The following is an 18203-nucleotide window of genomic DNA, read 5'->3' as shown; positions in this document are numbered from 1 at the left end:
GAGGATTGAACATATAGAAAGGTGTTCACCTTCCCTCTGGCATCATCCACTTCTTTTCTTCTGCCTCTCCTGATATTTTCCATGTGAAATGGGAACTGTAAGACGGGGAGGTTTTTGCCCTTGTTGAATCACAGAAAGAGAGAGAAAAGGAGAAAGGGAACATTAAGATGATCTATGAAGGGGTTCCTTTCCTTCATCCTCTTGTTTTCCCTTTTGAATCTGGTTGCTTTTTTTTCTCGATTTGATGAAGTTTCTGTAAAGTTTCTTTGATGTTGATTGAAATAGTTCCTGACCAGTGGAGCAAAGTTAGCTTTGATAGCCGCTAAACTGCTAACTAAAAGTTAATTGTGATAATGCTAAACTGATAAATTACTAAAATATTTAGCTGATGCTACTGCTAGCCACTTAATTTCATTATATAAATTTGGCTTTGGCTTGTTTTTTTGGATTGTAAAACCCTGAAAAACCAATCTAATGAGCTGACATTTTAATATGCTGACATATAAGCATGGACATTTTCAGAAATGTTTAGCATGTCCAGATCAGATGATGATGAAGATTTACATAAATAATTAAATTAACAAATGAAACTAAATGGTACTTTGCACTCAACACACAGTTTATTGACTGTACATAAAGTATTAAATAAATAAAAAAAAATATTAAGAAATAAAAACATGAATATATAATTAATAATTTAATGAATGCATTTATTTTGGTTTGACCTCATGCTTCTCCATCTCCTCGAGGTGATACTTGTTGTATTGATGCAATTATGCTTGTTGTATTAGCGTGTTAGCTCGGACAGGAACAACTGTATGATTTTAGGGTTTATGAATCTTTGTGATATACTTTATTTCAAAAATATTAGCTGACTTCAGGTTAGCTAAACTGCATTTAGTGTTAGCTATATAGCTGGTCCGCTAAATGTTTTCACAGTCAGCTGAAAAGCTAACTGTTGTGTACCGCTCAGTTTAGGTTCATAAGCTTGAAGAAACGATGAAGCTGCAGCGGAACTATTACACATTTATTTACAGGACTTCAAATAATAACTGTCTTGTCTCATTGCTCGCTTTCTACTTCTGCGCTGACTGCCTTGCAGTCACAGCCTTTTAAATGTGCCTAGCGCCCCTGCAGGAATCCTTAGTTACTGCAGTCATAGAATGTTCCAGACGCTACACTAACCTGCTCACAAAAAAAAATAGCTTTGCTAATTAGCTGTTAGCTGATTAGCTGAAGTGTGCCCACCACTACTAATGACTGCATGTGCACTTAGTGATGGAGCTCTGATCTGGTGTCAGCCGCTTGTGGTTAGGTGTGGTGGCATCTGTCATCACATGAGCTCAATATTGCTGACCTCAAACCAGCAGTTCCAGGAAAAACTGCCATCTGATCACCAGGCTCAGTTTTCCATCTTCTAGGTAGCCAAACATCCATATGAGGCATCTTTAACCAACTCAGTGAGACCACACAGTGTGCGTGTGTGTGTGTGTGTAAGACGTGAGTCCAAACGTGTGTGTGGATTTTGAGTTGGTATTTCTGGTTTTCTGAGATATAAACATAAAGACAGTGATAATGGACTCATGGAGAGGTCCTCTCTGGTCTTCTCACCCTTCTCCTCTGTTGTCGAGTTGGCAGACAGCATGACGGATAGCAAATGGTTGGCTGCGTCTGTGTGGAAAACTGCGCTATTGTACATTCCGTCGTCAAGCTGATAACGCCTGCAGGCGTTTGTCATGATCGATGTCGCTCAGCGCTGCTCCGTCACTCAGCTTGACTGCCAGTGAAAGTGTTGGACACGCTCAGAAACACAAGTAGACATAATGGCTGGGAGGGGAAATTAGGGAAGAGATGTGGAAGAAAGGATTTTTCTCTCTTCTTTCTTTGCCGTGTTCATTTCCTCCTTGCTGACTTCACGGGTGGCAGCAGAGCACAGGGCCAAGTGTATGCGCTCATGTGGGATTTTTAAGAGGATGAATACACATCATGAATCGTTTACAGTGAAAGAAGAGATGTGGGTAACAGCCTGTCCGTCCGTCCGCCCTCATGTGGACTTGATAAGTTCCACTGACATTGTGTTTTCTCTTGGTGGTTGTTGAGTTTTCCAGCCTAGGAATGCTGTGTGTTTCTCATTGGCTGGTGAGCTGCAGATGATTAGAGCGGAGTCCATCCATGAAATCCCTTTTAGGTTACATTGAAATACGGCAGCTTGCCTATGTGTGTGTATGTGAGACAAAGTGTGTTATGCTCGTCGTATTTCTCAACACTGGTATAAATCACCAACTCTCACCGGATGGGACCACATGGACTCATTTTTCCCTCCTTCAGCTTCCACAGATGCATATGACATTAGAGGGTTAAATATATCAGTGAACACTTCACTGTGACACACTGTGGGGTCTGATTAATGAGAGATAATTGCTCTAAGTGCCTGTACCATATATGTCTTTACTGAGCAAAAATTTCCAAAGTAAAATAAAATAAAACATTATATTGAGTAAAGGTGTTCTAGTGCCGCTGATTATCGGCCCCATTTTCACAAGTGAGGAAGAAAAAGGGTCGGTAAAATTCATATATCACCTACTATTTTACATCCGCCTACATACAAAATCTAACTGATTATTGCAGAATGCATCTGAGTATATAAAATTCCCATTACACGGCTGTTTTTGTGCATGCATAGGCACTAATTCTATATTTTCTACATTTTCTCCACACTTTTCCAAAAAGCTCAAATGTCTGTATCACCTGAAAACTGTTTTCTGAGAGTGCTACGTTTTTCATAGGTTTCATGTTGCGGAGAAAAATTAGAAGGATTATTGTGTATTTTACCTGTTTGTCCACTTTCACCTACATTTACACACAATTACACCTGAACTCCAACAGCTAAATCTCATTATTTACATTTTGGGAATCATGATTTATCCTAAAACATTCTTGATTGCATGTTATGTTCTGTAACACCACTTTTATCACATACCGGCTTGGTATCAGTATCATGTACATCGGAATGCCAATTCAATAAAATATCTAACTTCATCACAAATGATAAAAAACAAAAAAAAAAATCACAAATAACTCACCTGATTGTGCCCAATTTTGTCATTTTCTCATTCATAAAATGTATTCCATATAATTTAATTTTAACCAACTTTCTTCAAAAAAAGGGGGGGGGGGGGGACTGATGCTTGACCGGGCCCTCCTACGGGCAAACGGAGTACAAGTACAGAGGACTTTGGCACAAAGTGGCAGAGTGCAAGATGCAGTGCAAGCTTGGACCTCATACACTGAGAGGTCTAACCAAGTATCTGGGTTTGTAGACAGGAACATCTCTGCCAAATACACAACAGCAAAGCTAAGAACAGTGAAGAAAAGGCCACAGTGGTTCCAGTGGTAGTAGGAACTCTCTTGGTGCTGTGACCCCATCCCCCCTCAACTGGGAGAATGAGTCCTGCAGATTCCAGGTAAAACATCTGAGGTCTTTGTCCAGAAGAGCTGCTGGGTGGCTTCCAATAATGGAGTGATACACAGCACCAGTGCATGTTCCCACATCTGACCTGACCCTGATCTAACGAACATGTCATATTCATAATAAACGGCACATCAACGTGTTTCATAGAAAAAAAATGTCCATTGCATATGCTTGTTTTGGTGGGCTGACAATGATCAATTTCAAAAGCAGAAGAAAACATCTACACAAATGCTACTGAATTATTAGAGGCATTTGTTTTTCATTGCAACTCTTCACAGAGACTATATTTAGTCCTCTCCTGGGTTTTTTTTATATGAATTTATCTGTAAGCAGCTTGTTTATTCCTAAAAGTAGTTCTTTTCCTCTCTTATCAAACCTCTTCCCTCTGAGCTCCACCCCAGTCCGTCTCCTCGTCTCTCATCTCATCACATCTCTCATTTTGTGTATTCTGCATGCACACTGCCTGTGCATTAATGTGTGCGAACATACAGGAACAACAGGTTTTTTTAAGACAGTGTTTTGACATCCAGATGATGGTGGCGATGACAATGGTGGAGGCGAATGGATGTTATTTGGTATCCAGACCCAAACATAGAGGGCAGATGGGAGAGAAAGAAAGTGAAGGTAGACACGGTGAGGAGGTGTGTTTATAATTTATTTTTGCAAGAGAGAAAAGAAAATGTGAGGGTGTTGAGAGAGAAGGATGCCGGCTGTTGGGGGCAGGGAGGGGGCACAGAGGTGAAGAAAAAAGTGGAGATACTCATGATCGCACACAGAAGCGTTCACTCACTCTGGGCCGCACACATGCCTGAGTTTTGGCACATACCCAAAGGCCTTGCAGCCTCAATCCATAATCCTTCTCACCTTGTTCTCTTTATGTTACCCTTCACTTTTAACACCTTCAATCTTTTTTTTTATGTGCCTGACACTCCCATGTGTTTCCTTGTCTTGTGCAGTTTTTGTTTTTGCACCTTGACCAGAAGTTGGCTCTGTCTTGCACCTAGTGCAACATGTCACTGCTACTGTCCAGCTCACGCAATGTACTTGCACTTATCTGTGCACTCGTGGGTGTTTGTCTTAAAATGAGGCATAATAATGGTGCATTGCTGTCATCAGGAAGCAGAAAGTGATTGTGCCACCAAAAATCTCCACTGTAGCATCTCTTCTCATGGAGCTAATGAAGCAGTCTGCACTCTAAGTGGTCCAGACGTCCTGTCGTGGCAGATACCTGCACACTGTTGATACTCACACATCCAGTGTGTGCACTTGGAGAGAGGAGAACCTTCCAGAAGGACAACCACCTCTACAGCAATCCACCAATCATGTATGGTAGAGTAGCCAGACAGAAGCCACTCCTTAGTAAAAGGCACATGGCAGCCCACATGAAGTTTGCCAGAAGGAACCTGAAGGACTCTCAGACCATGATAAACCAAATTTTCTGGTCTGATGAGACAATGATTGAACTCTTTAGCGTAAATGCCAGGCGTCATGTTTGGAGGAAACCAGGCTCCATCCCTACAGTGAAGCATGGTGGTGGCAGCATCATGCTGTGGGGATGTTTTCAGTGGCAGGAACTGGGAGACTAGCCAGGATTGAGGGAAAGATGAATGCAGCAATGTACAGAGACATCGCGGATGAAAACCTTATCCAGAGCGTTCTTGACCTCAGACTGGGGCAACCGTTCATCTTTCAGCAGGACAATGACCTGAAGCACACAGCCAAGATATCAAAGGAGTGGCTTCAGGACAACTCAGTGAATGTCCTTGAGTGGCCCAGCCAGATCCCAGACCTGAATCTGATTGAACATCTCTGGAGAGATCTGAAAATGGCTGTGCACCGACACTCCCCATCCAACCTGATAGAGCTTGAGAGGTGCTGCAAAGAGGAATGGACAAAACTGCCCAAAGATAGGTGCGCCAAGCTTGTGGCATCATATTCAAGGACACTTGAGGCTGTAATTGCTGCCAAAGGTGCATCAACAAAGTATTGAGCAAAGGGTGTGAAGTAAAGTTACAGAAAAAAAAAACAAAAAAAAAAACAGCCTTTTTTCATGTTGTCATTATGGGGTGTTGTGAGTTGAATTTTGGGGGAAAAATAAATTTACTCCATTTTGGAATAAGGCTATAACGTAGGAAAAGGTGGAAAAAGTGAAGTGCTGTGAATACTTTCTGGATGCACTGTATAGTCTGGTTAAATGAGATCCAAATTTTAACTCTTTGGATGTCATAATACACACTGTAAATGGCACTGCACATCACCCCAAAAACATCATACCAACAGTGAAGTCTGGAGGTGGGAAGATCATGATGTGGGGCTGATTTTCAGCATACGGCACTAGCAAATGTCATATAATTGAAGGAAGGATGAATGGAAACATGTACAGAGACATTCTTGATAAAAATCTACCAGGATGTAGAAAATGTACAAAAAGAGAAGCGCTGTGAATACTTTCCGGATGCGTTATATAACGAGATGCCTTTAATGCTCTCCTACGATTGGTTGAAATTGTTACAGTAATTAGGATGACAACCTGTGAAGCTTGTGTTTCTGATCTCTATAGCTCTCCTTGTAACTGACCCTGTTAAACTGTCTCACCTGCGCGTGCCACTGCAAATGACATTAACTGTGCAATCATGACTGGTACAATTATTTTTTACATTTATCATATGAAATCAGCGTTAGCACGTGTTTCTCATGATTAGGGATATCCTTGGAGAATGGGATATCTGGGTGCTGCAGGATTCTGAGCCAGTCTTGAAGGATAATGTCAACTAAGGGTTCAATGACCATGGCCAGGTGGAACGCTCGCCTCCAAAACCAGGAACTAGGGGAGAAGACACGGGTGAGTGAAATGCACTTGTAATGCTGAAGCCTCAGAACAGTCACAGAACATAAAACAGTCTTAACACAGAATGCTTCGGAGGTCAGGAAATAAAGTCCTCTTCTTAAGAAATAAAGTTCACTGTTTAGGAATTGTTCATAGTGCATAAGTTGTATCCAGTGGTCAGAGGTCAGGTGCTGTGCGTTGTGATGCAATTTCAATTAAGGAGGACTTGATACAGTTGGGTTCTCAATTGTTTGATATCAGAGTTCATGCAGTTTTTAGGCAGAGTTCTTGGAATAGTTCTTTATCATAGCATAGTCACAAACAGGAACAAGTGAGAACAGGATCCCACTAAGACGAGGAGGAGCTTAACTGGCATGTAGGCAAGATGCGCTCTGCGCCGAGAGCCAAGAAGTTCTAAAGTGACGTTGCTGTGCAGGTAATCAGGAAGCAGGAGCCAGGGTGGCATGGGAGCCACTCAGGATAGCATCTGGAATAGCAGGAAAGACAGTTCGCTCTAAGACAGGAATCAGAGAGTGGGCCATGTACCTTGAGTGTAGCTGCGGGAAGCTCCGACGTCTTAGGCGCATGGAAGCAGCAGGAAGATGCGGTCAAGGTCACAGGGAGGCAATCAGGCTTGGTCCTCTTGGAGCGGTCTGGATACACATCTGGCCTCATGGCACGGACAGGAGATGAACACCATCTGGCTTCATGGCATGGAGCAACAATCAAGAATCCGGCAAAAATAAAAAACAGCCTGGGATTATATAGTCCGCTCCTCATCAACTGCATATGCACAGCAGGTGAGTGGCCATCATCAGCAGAGATGTGCAGCAGGTGAGAAACGGCTCAGAATGTGCCATCTGGGGATAAAAAATTCAGAAATACACCCAGGGTAAAAAAAAAAAGGACAGAGAGGCAGGGCAGAGGCTCACCATGACAGAATTGTACATATGAATATCGGCACATGTACAAGAACAGAAATAACATTATAATGAAGAAATGCAAACTCTGTAATTGACTGTTTTTAATGATAAAATACATCTTGGCTTATATTTCTTTTCCTCTTCAACATATCAGACTTGAAGGGTCAAGATGTTACAGGTTTTCCTTGCACCCAAACTCCTCAGCAGGTGATTTCACAGTTGATCATGACGTTTGGGTGAAGGTCTGGAGCATATCAGTAAAACCACCTGCTGAGGCAATCAGTTCCAAGGAAAACCCGCACTGTTTTGCCCGTCATAGTCGTACATTGTTGCAACCCCCAGTGTAAAGAGTGCATGAGGTAAATGTTCTTTTAATGAATCTAGTCAAGGACCCCAACACAGAGAACCACAATGAAGGACAGATTTTATTGTTCTACACAAAAATAATTATTATTACTATTATAACTCAGAGCAGCAGATCTGGCAAGCAGGAATGGTTAATGCTTGCTTGGGTCAGGTACACTAAAATCAGTCCAAAAATTGCATCAGCTTGGAAATCAAAGAAGAATAATCCAAAAAGCCAGTTCAATAGCCAGAGTTCTCAATAGCAACACTCTTTCACGAGGTATGGCAGCAGAACGATCAAAAATATAGAGTGAGTTCAGTAACCAAAGATTCTCATACCACAGAGTCCATGCAGCAGGCAAATGACAGGAATCTGGAATGGCAGCAAGGATCTATAACGTGGAGTCAAAAACACTTTTACCAGAGCACAAAAACAGTAAGCAAGAGACGGGAGTTCAGCAAGAGTCAGTAAAATGTAGTAATAAAAAAAAACACTATAAAATGGAACGCTAGAGAGCCGGGCAGAACCTAAGACAATCTGGTGAGGATGAACCATTCTAATGGTGTTAATAAATAACATAGCACAATAAGACACATAAGTAGGGGAACACGCAAACGCAAAGGTCAACAATCTGGAAGTTATACTAAGATGGGAGAAAACATCAGAATAAGAGCATGAATAATAATCATCACTGAATAACATGGAGGGGAAAATAGCAGAAATAACTGAGTAACTTTGATCAACACAGAAAAGCAGAACTAGAGCCAAAACTCGACCCATGACAAGAACACGAAGAGGACAAGCATGCAAACAGTTTACTCGTATTTGCATGGACATCCTTTATTTACCTGCAGAATCATTTTTGGTGCCTTTCCAAGTTTCATTCTGGAGACCTGCAGTTTTTGTGTAGTTGTTTATGTGCGTGTCTGCTAGTGGGTTTTTAACCATGGAGGGCGGAAGAAAGTAGTAAGCAGTTAGCGGTGGCGCGCTGCCATTCTTTTAACAGTCCTCACACACCACATTAACTCTCTTAATGAGTGCTTAATCAGACACACACTGTAATTTTCTCCCTCTCTAAATGGAAGAACTAAATTAAGACCATTGGGTCAGGATAAACATTTCTTATCATTCAATCAAGTAAAATCAAGAAAACAAACACTCAAGTAACTGCAGTCGCAATGGCGTGTTTAGAGGCACTGTACCGGCATCTGTAATGTTTTATCAGCATGAAATCAAAATCCAAATGGAGCGTAAATCATAGCTTCTTTCTGGATGAGGTTGTTAAACAGGTAAATGTTTTCTTTGTTTGACTAGAAAAATAAGCCAAAAATTTGTAGCACAATATATTAACCGATGGATTGCAGCGATAGAGAAACATATGAGTATTTGTGGAAGAAACAACAGCAGAATTTGTGGTACTTCCATAAAAAGTGGTGTTTAAGTAAGCCTTAGATTTCACTTTACAGGTCATTTCAGCTTGTTCCTAAAAGTTCATCTTACACATTTAAGCACCTACAAGCACTTAAATCTCCGCCACCACTCCTGGATCAAACATAGTCTTCCATCGCTTTTCCATCTGAGTGACATTATTCATCTGCTCACAAAATGTTATCGAAGTTCATTATTAATGAATTTTTAAATTAAATGTTCATGAATGCTGAAAAACGCCTTCTGGATCCTGGATCCAAAAGATCACTTATTTTCTGGGACAGTGTCCATAAGCTCACCAACTTTCATCAACATTTTCTCACAGCAAAATATTATCTATCTGCTAAAGTCCATTCAATAATTTTTGAGTTATCATGCTAAAAGACAAACCTTCTTGGCGGAAGTAATTAATCTGTATGTCCAGGGGTATAAGACGGGCTGACTGCAGTGAGGCGGCAAGAGAAGGAAGCAAAAGGAAGTAAAAGTCACCAGATATTGTGATGGGAGTCTTTGCAGAAGCTGGCATAGTATAGAATCCAGAGCTTCAGTGGCAGCTTGTGTTTTGTGTCCGTGTGTCTTTTCAAACCAGAACATGAAATCATCCTATCTGATTTATGATCCAATGCATCAGCCGCTGTCGGCAACCCGGCATGAGGTTTTTAAGATGTGAATGAGGCGATTGTCTGTGGGCATGTGTGTACACGAGTCCATATGCATGTTTTCCTTTGTGTATCACTTATCGAGCAGACGTTCAGACAGTGGAGCCTGAAGCCCCGAGGGGTTTAACCAGAAAGCTGTCTGTCGTGGCGAAGGCTGAGCCATCGCAGCATCCAAATCCACTTTATGTCAGAAATGTTGATTCAAGATACTACTGCTATAAATGATCGTAGACATACAGTGTTTTTGTGAGTGGATCTGGCATCGCACCACTTAAGCACCTACAGTCTGTATTTGTGTCATGCAGCAGAGCTTGAATTGTGTGCGCTATATGAGTGCAGTGTGGTGAGATAGAGATCAGAGGTTAATGATGTGAATCGGTCAGGAACCAGACATTACCTTCAGCGTGCAGCTAATCTCCAGACCAGGCGCCTTAAGCTACGTCTGATAACACTGCTAATTATATCAGGTATACAGTAGCAGGGGATTGTTGTAAACATGCATATCTTTGGCATAGCTTATTGTTGAAGCACTGTGCCGTAACGTAACCGCGAGCATTGTTTACAGTCTACTGTAGAGGAACAATCATGACTACAGCATGTCAGTGAATCTGCTTCATACAGCAAGGACATAGTTGAAAACACGTGTGCTACCTCATCATTAGTGCTACAATAGAAATGAACTGTGACCCACGTCACCTACGGAGAGGCAGGCTACAGTAATGAACTAACTGCCCACACTGAGGTATGTAGCACATTAAGATAAATCTATACCAGGTCGAGGCTGTTTCCACACTGACATAGCCACACTCACTGACTTGGGCAAGCGTTCACACACCTGTAATGAAAAAGGACTGTTGGGCATGCTGTGTGCAGGAAACGGGGAATCAAAAGTTGTGTGTCTGACATCATTACGGCACTCGGTGAGACGTCGCGGAGCCTGAGCTGGTGCAGGAGGCCGTAGACACATTGAGGAAAGGAAAAAAAACATGTTAAACCAGAAGAATTCTTCAACACTAATGCCCTAACAAAAGGAAACCCCCAGTCAATTAGCAAACAATGCAAGTTGGCAGTATCTGCTGTCGGGTGCAAAGTGGAACAAACACTGGTTCAACCTTCTTTCTATCACCCTGCTTTTAAGTGAGTGTGGGATCTATTGGCCATGGATTTTTCTGACTACGGCCTTCCGACCTTGGACGTTTCAGCCATAAATATGCTATAACGTGGACATTTTGGCCAGGAATTAGATCTTTCACACCCTTAATGAGCTGTTAACCCAATCTTATACCCCTATTCCACAGAGCATCATTCTATTATGATCCCCCACGATCCAGAAAAAGTGCAAAAACGGGATGAAACAACTTACTCTAGCTTGCCTCCTATCAGGCTGGCTTATAAAGTGCAGACTTGGCAACTGGCTGGCTTATAAACTGCATACCTGGCAACCTGCTTGAAAACAAAAGTAAAACTGCGCTTGGCTATGTCCTCAGCCAGAACCACAAGCTGCTTCTGATTCTAATTTTTACCCGGATGGAGCACAATCAAACATGTTTCAAACTGTGCTCACTAGGACTACCCCGTTTGAAAATGTTTTTGAACATGGTTGAAGCCGTTAAGACTACGAACACCCAGAAGTGGCGGCGTAATGAGACCGATTTGTCAAATCTGGGTGAAATGTTTGAACAGTTTGAAAATTTCACCCCGATTTCCAAACCAGTGCGGATGATGGCCACAACTCATATACCAAGTTTGTTCAAGACTGACAAAAGACAGATCAAGAAGTTATTGTGATGTTTCAAAGCGCACCCTGATTTGCTATTGGGGATGAAAGGGGAAGGAATGGTGCCCTGTGGAATAGCTTTATTAATCCTAACCCTAACGCTGTGTTTGAACAGAAATGAAAATGTAGTTAAACTTAATTCTTCAAAAATAAAGATATTAGAAAGATTACTTGGGTTTTTTTGTGCATTCTAGTGTAATCTTGATATCACACTAATAGTTACCAGCATCCAAACATCCTAAGTAGGAATGTCTGTGGCTGGAACACTGTGTTTCTGTTCATTTATAGATTCTGTGTGTTTCTTTTACCTGTCTTGGACAAGACACTTCATCCGCATCATCCCTGTCCACCCAGCTGTAAATGGGTACCGGTCTTGGCTGGGGAAGTAACCTGTGATGGACCAGTATTCTGTCCAGAGGGACTAGTTGACTATCATCTGCTTCACGCTCTGGTTTCTGGAGATAAGCACCGAATCGATGGGCCTCAGAGCCAGACTTACTTATACCATATGTATCATATGTCATTTTATACTATCTATAAAATGGCACACCTCATTAACCTGTAATCTAGCAGTAATCCCTGCTCTCCTGCATGTAATTATATCATGGTATGATCATAAATTTGGCTACAGGTTAATCAGAACATCTGTGCTGTGTAATTTTTACAGGAGAGATATAAAGGCAAAGTTTTCTTCATTTTTCTGTTACAGCAACAAACTTTCCCCTCTGTTCTTATAGGACACTAATATTGTGTTTCACCATATTCAAACTTTTATATATTTATTTGCTCAACATATCAGTTTGAGTTTACATCCAAACAAACTGAGACCCAATTACTATGCAGCTGAATGTTAGTCTGACAGGATACACAAGAATACTGAGAATTAATGTGCTGTCAGTAATTTGAAGATTTGAAATGAGTATTCTTGTAGGCAATGCAGTTGTTTTCCTAAAAGGCTGCCACTGTACTTAATTGCAGTTCTAAAGAGCTTACAAACTGCCAGACTTTTATCAAACTTTCCATCCTTTTAATAAAATTGAAATCTGTTCCATGCTTTGGATTTTAGATTGAACCCCGTGGCCAGCCTGGCAAGACTCTCACATTGACCTTTGAACTTTTACAAGAATTTGAAGACGTGGATGTAGCAGCAGAACAGCTTCACTCAACCGATTCCTAATTTTAAAAAACGAGCTGTTGATTGGTTCATAGTGCATTTAGCTCAATCCAAGGGTCCAGGTATCAGTGTTGTGACACCTTTTACATTAAAACCAATTTTTGATTCATATCAGCAAATTGTTACACCCTTCATTTATATAAACATTTCCATTTAATTTCTCAATTATTCTGATTTTTCGGAGACTATTACACTAAAAATATAATGCAATGCTAAAATACCCTCGGCCATATGAGCATAATAAGTGGAAACAGAATGTGACCTTTTGACATCTTAAAATAGATTCAAGGATAGTCATCTTTCAACTTGCCCAAGGTCTGTGTCCCAAGAATGTTCACTGTGAATTTGAAGACTCTGGCAGCAATAGGACAATAATAGGACTGGACTTATGCTAGGCACAGACAGGCCTTTGCAGTACCCAATGGCCATATTTTGGCCTTGGATAAAAATTACTCAGATAAAATTAAGTAAATTTTTGGCAGGATTTCCATCCAATAAATATATGTAGCCCAAACACAGTTAAATTACATCATATTCCATGGAAGTGCTTTCTTTGAGTTGGGGACAAATGGACATTGTGTTTCAAATTAAATTGAACTATTGTGAACAAAGTTGAACACCAGCTTGGAAGTCAAACACACTTTGTTGTACACTTCTCCAAATTTGCAGGAATGTGGAAGTAGACTTAAATAACTGTAAGGCCAAACAGAGATGGACTTTGCAGGTCTTTTGGTCTTGTTTGGTTTTTGATCTGGTTTGGATGTGTTTGATGAGCTGCACTGTGGTGGTGGTTGTTGAAGGCCTGTTTCATCATGATTTATACTCAACAAAAATATAAACGCAACACTTTTGGTTTTGCTCCCATTTTGTATGAGATGAACTCAAGATCTAAAACTTTTCCACATACACAATATCACCATTTCCCTCAAATATTGTTCACAAACCAGTCTAAATCTGTGATAGTGAGCACTTCTCCTTTGCTGTGATAATCCATCCCACCTCACAGGTGTGCCATATCAAGATGCTGATTAGACACCATGATTAGTGCACAGGTGTGCCTTAGACTGTCCACAATAAAAGGCCACTCTGAAAGGTGCAGTTTTGTTTTACTGGGGGGGGTACCAGTCAGTATCTGGTGGGACCACCATTTGCCTCATGCAGTGCAACACATCTCCTTCGCATCATCCGAGAAGAGAACACCTCTCCAACGTGCCAAACACCAGCGAATGTGAGCATTTGCCCACTCAAGTCGGTCACGACGATGAACTGGAGTCAGGTCGAGACCCCGATGAGGATGACGAGCATGCAGATGAGCTTCCCTGAGACGGTTTCTGACAGTTTGTGCAGAAATTCTTTGGTTATGCAAACCGATTGTTCCAGCAGCTGTCCGAGTGGCTGGTCTCAGACGATCTTGGAGGTGAACATGCTGGATGTGGAGGTCCTGGGCTGGTGTGGTTACACGTGGTCTGCTGTTGTGAGGCTGGTTGGATGTACTGCCAAATTCTCTGAAACGACTTTGGAGACGGCTTATGGTAGAGACATGAACATTCAATACACGAGCAACAGCTCTGGTTGACATTCCTGCTGTCAGCATGCCAATTGCACGCTCCCTCAAATCTTGTGACATCTGTGGCATTGTGCTGTGTGATAAAACTGCACCTTTCAGAGTGGCCTTTTATTGTGGGCAGTCTAAGGCACACCTGTGCACTAATCATGGTGTCTAATCAGCATCTTGGTATGGCACACCTGTGAGGTGGGATGGATTATCTCAGCAAAGGAGAAGTGCTCACTATCACAGATTTAGACTGGTTTGTGAACAATATTTGAGGGAAATGGTGATATTGTGTATGTGGAAAAAGTTTTAGATCTTTGAGTTCATCTCATACAAAATGGGAGCAAAACCAAAAGTGTTGCATTTATATTTTTGTTGAGTGTAGTAATGGGAGCCATGGTGGCCAATATCCCCCTTTGTGGTGACTGTTCTCACATAATCATGCCTTGTTTTTAATGGATCGGTGCATCCATGAAAAGCTACTTTCAAACTGATCAAAAATGTCAAATATCTCAGAGCCCACACAGTCGGAGTTGAACTTACAAAATACCAGTAAGGGGCAACCACAGACTATGTAAAATACAGTATGGTCTCCCACAGAAATGTCCTCTTTGCCATTTTAAGAATGTGAAAATGCAGAAATAATGTATTGCTAAATTTAATTTAGTGCTGGCTCCTGAAGCAGTTGAACCTCTTGATAAATCCTAAAGGACACATAAGAATGCAGAATCCAAACCGTGACCACATGATTATTCAACTGAAATCAACCGAGGAGAGAAAGAAGCAGGCTGAGGGAGAAAGGCGATATAAATAATATACAACAAAGGCCCTGTTTCTGGCTGTATGGACAGCGACATTTAAGGTTGTCATGACGCCTATTCTGGTCACACATAGTCCCTGAATGGACCTACAGTTTTAGTATCGACCGCCCGCGACCTCTGCATCTAATCCAATCAAGCAGTACCACAAGTGGGAGTGCATGGATCCCTTCAGCCAATCGTGTTATAGCGTGCTAACAGGATTATGGGGGTTTTAGTGTGTGGATTCCACTCTAGAGCTTTCATTTTACCAGATAGCATTATATTCTTATTGTTCGCGCCTTCCTTCCTTGTCTCGTATTCTACTTTCGACTATTCAACTGCCTGTCTCCGTCTCTCGGCCTCTTCCTTTACGCTTGCACTGACTATAGCCGCTGGCACTCTCTGATGGCGCGATAAAAGCATAGCCGTTTGATATTGTAACCTGGGAGAACAGCAGTGTGTCTGCAGTATCCCTGTTTGTTAGTGCATTAAGATGAAAGGACAAATTAGTCATCAGAAAGAGTTTCAGGGCAGGTAGAACAAAAGTAGAGTAAGAGGCAACAGTATAGCCGCTCTGCCAGACTGACTCAGTTTTCAACTCTGTGCTGTGGTTGTTTTGCCAAAAAAGAAAAGTACAGCAAAAGAGCTACAGCTCTTCTAGCCCCCATGCTGTCTATGGCAAGAGTGGGTAGTCAGGTCCATAAGTAGTTGGACAGTGGCGCAATATTTGTAATTTTGCTTCTGTGCACCACCACAAAGGGATTTAATGAAACAGTCAACATCTGCTCTTCTAGTCATCATATTAACCATTTAAGAATTAAAGCCATTTTTATACATAGTCCCTCCATTTTCAGAAAAAAAGTCTTTAATATAAGAGGTATTGTTCATGCAAATCATTACTTTTACAGGAATTCTTATTTAGACAGGTCAGGGGATGGCTGCATTAATATTTTGAACTCAGTGAATCTGTATGTGACTTCATTCATTATTAAATACAAACAGTATTGTATTTGTACAATAAATGTTTTGAATAGGCCTTTTCTCAAGAACAAACAAATAAAAAAATGAATGATTGTGGAAGAAGAAAGCTAATGAGGGAAGCCACAAAGACATCCAGGACAAGTTTGAAGGAGTTACGCCATTCTGTGGCTACTTTTTTCTGTCACACTACCAGTTACACACAGCTGCATGGTGGAGACACAGAAGGATTTTCATACAAGAAAACAGATCAAATCCAGGCCTGCATCTTCCATGTGTCTTCTGACAAACTGGAGCTGAGGTTTCACATCTGTTTTATAAGAAATTCTTTCTCTGAAAGCCCCAGTCACACGGCACTAACAAAGGACACCAAAGCCAAAACGAAACAAGAAATCTGGACTTACGTTGACTTTCGGAGATATCATTTAACCGTCGTCCAGCTTCGTTTCTGTAGCTGGCGCTTTGTCAGAATTTTTAAACTGTTGAAAAATGTGAACGAATCCTGACGACAACCTCAATTCATCTGTAATCCGTTTTGCTTTCTGTCTTGATGGTTCCTCGTCAGATGTAGTTCCCGTACCGTCAGTGTTCTGTTTGAGTGTCATCCAACTTCGTCCAACCTCCAGCCTCTCTCTCTCTCTCTCTCTCTCTCTCTCTCTCAACATCTCTGGCTGCGACGTGCGTAAAGACAACGCAGCTGCAGGCGGCTATGGATAGCACAGACTCGCTGCAGAAATGATCACACACAGGTGCTTTATTTTGATTTTGTTTATAAGCGTCAAAGTCGCCGTTCGCTTCATTTTTCTTTTGTTATTTTCAGTTTCATTTTGGTCTTTTATGCAGTCTGCACTCACAGGCTTTTTGGTGATGGGACAAGTCCAGGCTCATTCGTCCACGTTTTTCAACTATTTGTGACTTTGGGACTTTTTCCCCCTTCGTTCAGCTAACGCCGGGTGACCGGGCCAAAGGTGCACATCTGGTGATGCAACAGACTAAATTTTTATTATGCATATTTTCTCTAATCACAGTCACACAAGTCTGTACAGTATAACTAGAGTTAGCATGGGTGTCTTGGTGGCTTCCCTCACTAGTCTTCTTCTTGCACGAGTTGCCTGTTCCAGACAAATTTACCATGATTGAAATTTATCCTGATTGTATTTCTTAATGGTCCCTTCACACATAACATCACGTTGGGCGAAAGAAGCAGAAGCCAGAAGAGCCGGAGCGCGGCACACTCTCCACCGTTACGCGTCCGTCTTTAAACCGGTTGTACCACTCCTTAATCTGTGTGGTGCTCATAGCTTCATCCCCGAAAGCCGTCTTTATTTTTCGAATGGTTTCCACTTGGCTGTCACCAAGTTTCTGGCAAAATTTGATGCAATAGCGCTGCTCCAATCGTTCCGCCATTTTCCTTGCAAGAAAAATCCGCCGAATGCACAGGACCACTCCCCACACAAAGGCTGCTCACAGGCGAATGACACAGCCGACAGGCGGGACAAAACTCACGCATGCGCACTAAGGTTCAAGGTTGGCTGATGCAATCTCACGTGACTCAGATCCATAAAGTTTTTTAAAAAAATAAAAAGGTTGTTTTTTTTCTAATGGACCTCGTGTCAGACCGGGCGGAGGCCCGTCTACCATGGTGGCTGGACCCACAATGCAAACTCCCGGACTAGGCTTAGGTGTAGGAGAAAACATGGTAGTACAAACATAGTAAATCCAAACTGAAGCAGACGGAAAACCACAAAAAGGGGAAAAACAAGGGCTCAGTGCCCAGACCCGGCCAAATCCATGACAGTGCCTCCCCCCAACGCGGCCATCACCGGACGGACGCAACAAAACAAACCAACACAGGGAGGGCGGCGGGGGGAAACCCAAAGAGGCGGAAAAAACCGAGACCAGGGCAGCACATAGGAGACCCATATGGCAGGAGACCCCACGTACGACCAACAATATGACAGCAAATAGGCCAGGGAACCAAAGGGCCGTAAACAGGGTGAAAGGCAGTCGTGGGAGGCTGGCCACACGGTGTAACCTGGTGCATTGGTAGATTGGGTGACCGGCGTAAAGCCACGTCAGGAGAGCATCCATGAAGCATATCACAGACCATGATAGAACCAGGGAACCGACTCTTGCGGACATCGACCCCAGAGGGTCCACAAAGAATGGGCTTAAAAGGGAACCAAAAGGAACCCCACCTAGAGGGAGCAAAATGCTTACTGCGGGAGCACACAAAACGAAGAAGCCACAAAAAAAATAATAGAACC

The 18203-nt window shown here is 42.1% G+C and overlaps 1 protein-coding gene and 1 long non-coding RNA gene across 2 annotated transcripts in view; both read left to right on the top strand.

Moving 5' to 3' along the window:
• The window catches only part of slit1a (slit homolog 1a (Drosophila)), a 290699-nt gene that overhangs the window by 133212 nt on the left and 139284 nt on the right, over window positions 1–18203 (top strand).
• On the top strand, window positions 1581–16260 carry LOC117523044. The gene is made up of 3 exons (XR_004564397.1): window positions 1581–1591; window positions 5621–5624; window positions 16156–16260. It is a non-coding gene; the product is annotated as an uncharacterized LOC117523044 (long non-coding RNA).

Source organism: Thalassophryne amazonica, chromosome 13, assembly GCF_902500255.1.
Source record: "Thalassophryne amazonica chromosome 13, fThaAma1.1, whole genome shotgun sequence".
NCBI classification, from domain to species: domain Eukaryota; kingdom Metazoa; phylum Chordata; class Actinopteri; order Batrachoidiformes; family Batrachoididae; genus Thalassophryne; species Thalassophryne amazonica.
Note: the sequence above shows the minus strand (reverse complement) of the source record. Positions and strands in the feature narration are given on the sequence as shown.